This window comes from Talpa europaea (genome assembly GCF_964194135.1).
Source record: "Talpa europaea genome assembly, chromosome: 10".
In the NCBI taxonomy this organism is placed as follows: domain Eukaryota; kingdom Metazoa; phylum Chordata; class Mammalia; order Eulipotyphla; family Talpidae; genus Talpa; species Talpa europaea.
The window spans coordinates 66,629,130-66,632,595 of NC_140077.1; positions in this window are offsets into that span (position 1 = coordinate 66,629,130).

A 3,466-nucleotide genomic window follows, 5' to 3' on the forward strand; every position below is an offset into this window, starting at 1 on the left:
AGGGATGAACCCTTCCTGCTCCCAGGATGTGGGGACAGTGGGCTCAGAGCAGGAGACTTCAGACCCCATCCCAGCCCCTTGAGCTTTCTATCTTTTCTTCTGCCGAAAGCAGCATGTGGAAGGGGGCACCCAAGTGTAAGGGTCAAATAGAATGGTTTCTGCCCCTACACCAGAGCCCTAGTCCTCCCTGGCTGAGTGGCTCCCTTGATGTGGCCGGGGCGCCCTTGATAGAACTGAACCAGTTAATCCTGGGGCACATGGGAGTGAGCACAGGGACAGTGGTGCTTAATCAGCTGTGTCTACCCAGGTTGGAGGTCAAGTGGGGATCCTCCTGGTGCAGGGGGTGCCTCTACTATATTGGGAAGCCCATATTAGCTCTGGCAACATCTTTGATCTCATCTCTGGGTAGGGAGTGGGGAGTGAGGGTCCAATTCTTTTAATTATCTCCTGTGTGCCTACCCACCAACCAGAGGATTACACAGTCAGTCTCAGCTTCCTCCCTTCCAGACCCATCCTGGGACCCAGGCAGGCCCTCTGGGACACATAGCCTGTCTTAGTCAGTTCAGGCTGGTACAACACTAGTGGGTAGTGCCTACAGGCAGCAGTGGTCCCTTCTCTGCTAGGATTGTGCCCAGTTATGTCATCTGACACCTCAAACTTGTAATTTACAGTTTCTTGGGTGTGTGGCACTTCCAGTCATGGGGGCCCCTTAATTGAAAAGGGGAGAGCCCCAGCATCCTTCCAGGAGGGATACCCTGGGAGGATAACATAAAACATCAGGGTTACCTAGATGCTGTGCTGGGCAACACCTGGCGAAGCTGCCCTGTCACCTTTCCTGTCCACATCATGGTTTTTGTGTCCACACCCCTTGTCTGCTTCTGGGGCCAGTACCACAGTGTCATCTGTGTGGCCTGTAAGCGTGAGGGTTCCCAGGGCCAAGCTATTTGGGAGAATGGGGATCCAGGCTAGAGAAGTGAGTATAAAGCCAAGGCCTTCAGGAGCCAGCCTGAGTACAGCCAGCTCTGCTGTGTCTCCTTGGCGCCTTCCTCCATCTGTAAACTCCTAGGGAAACCCTGATTGTCCAGCCTGCGGGGAATGGGGCGGGCCTGTGAGTGGTCTGCCCTCACCAGATTTCCTAGATTGGAGTAGGGAGAACAGGGCTTCTGATAAAGAGATGGGGTTTTCTGTTCCTAGGCCCAGCACAAAGCCCAGTCCCCCGGTGTCCGTGGACTCAGGTTAAAAGTTGGATAGTCTCACATCAAATTAAAGAGCTTCTGCACAGCAAAAGAGACAATAACAAAAACAAAGAGAAACCCCACCAACTGGGAGAACATTTTTGCACCCAACACTAATGATAAAGGACTGATCACAAAAATCTGCAAAGAGCTGATGAGACTCAACAACAACAAAGAAAAGAATCCAGTCAAAAAATGGGCAGAAGAGCTAAAAAGAAACTTCTCTGAAGAGGAAATGCAAATGGCCAACAGGCATATGAAAAAATGTTCAACATCACTTGCCATCAGGGAAATGCAAATCAAAACTACCATGAGATACCATCTTACACCAGTGAGAATGGCACATATTAAAAAAACTAGCAACAACAAATGCTGGCGAGGGTGTGGAGAAAAAGGAACTCTTCTGCACTGTTGGTGGGAGTGCAAACTGGTCCAACCACTGTGGAAAGCTGTGTGGAGATTTCTGGACCTACTAAACATAGAGCTTCCATATAATCCAGCAATTCCACTCCTAGGTATTTACCCAAAGGACACAGAAACATCAATTCCAAAGAGCACCTGCACCCCTATGTTTATAGCAGCACTGTTTACAATAGCTAAGCTTTGGAAACAACCCAAATGCCCCAAAATAGATGACTGGATCAAGAAGATGTGGTACATATACACCATGGAATATTACTCAGCATTCAAAAAAGATAAACACATGCAATTTGCAGCAACATGGATGGCGCTGGAAGGAATCATGCTCAGCGAAATAAGCCAAAAAGAAAAAGAAAAATACCGGATGGTCTCACTCATAGCAGGAATCTAGAGGACTTAAATAAGGGACCAGGAAAATGAATAACTATAAGAAAGTGAAAATCAAAATCAACAAAAAACTATGAACCAGAGACACTTTTAGGGGGGCGGGGGCGGGAGGGGAGGGATTGGGGTCAGAATGGGGGGGCTGCAATTGTATGGGGAATATAACAATAAAATTTATTATAAAAAAAAAAAGTTGGATAGTCTCTTCTGTTATGCAGGGGAGGAAACTGAGGTCCATTGTGAGGGTGATGGATCCCAGATGGCCATGCCAGGGTAGCGGGTGAAGATTGCTACAACCAAAAAAATCCTGCTATAGATTTTTCTAGTTGCATGAGTCTGAGGAGATGATTAGAGGGTGGATTATAGGGAGATAAAAAGCGTGAGCAGTGCATAGGAGATAGAGAAAGGGAGAGAGCCTCAAAGACCCTGCTATGCTCTCAACGGGGTAACTCAGAGGCAGATTCCACACAGGAAGCATGAGATTAGGAGGAGATAAACCGGGTACTGGATGCAGAGCCCCTTGCAGCCCATCCTGCCTGTTCACCCTGGGCTGTTCTGCACTGGAGGCAAGGTGGAATGGGATGCATCCCCCAGACTCATGTCCCTTCGGGCACTGAAGCAGAAAACAATTCACTCTACAGATGGCAAATTGAGTTGGCTGGTATGGAGGGCATGCCCAGAATCACACGGCTACTGAGTATGTGCCAATCACCATGCTGAGTTGCAGGAAGACCAAGGAAACAAGGTCTCCTCAGGGATTGATATGTCTCAGTTTCCCTTTTTATAACCAACTTTGAATAAGCACATCTATTCCAGGGTGGAGGCAAAGTTAACCACCTGCCCCAGAGTGAGAGGCAGTGGGTGGGCTAGCCTTGGCAGAGCCAGGCATTCAGATGGGTGGAGTGAGTAGAGGGCACCTGCCAGGGCTCAGGCAACCATCCCAACTACCCCCAACCCAGCCCATCAGGAGAGGAGGGAAGCCTTGAAGTACAAGGCCTTTGAATTGGCATCTCCATGGCAACGTGTAGGCACAAAGGGCTAGGCAAGCAGGTGGCTGTGCAGGCTGGAAGGAGGAAGAGAATCTTTTATTTATGAGGAAGGAGATGTCAGGGAACCAGCCTGCACTCAACCCCATGGCCAACCTGTGGTCTTTGGGCTGTGCCCTCCACCCAGTGCTTGGGCTCCTAAACCAGCACCTGCTGGCTCACCACTTAGCCACTGGCCTGTGTGGGAAGACAGAGTGTGAGCAAGTGGAGGGTAGAGCTGGGGCCAGCATGCACCTATCCTGAGAAGGGATTGCCAAACAGGAGCATCAGAACCCCTCCCTCCACTATCCTCCAGTCTCTCTAGAGCATGTGCCAGGACAGGTGCATGCCAGGTGCTAGGGCAGGTGTAGGCAGTGCAGCAATACAACCCAATTGGATGCT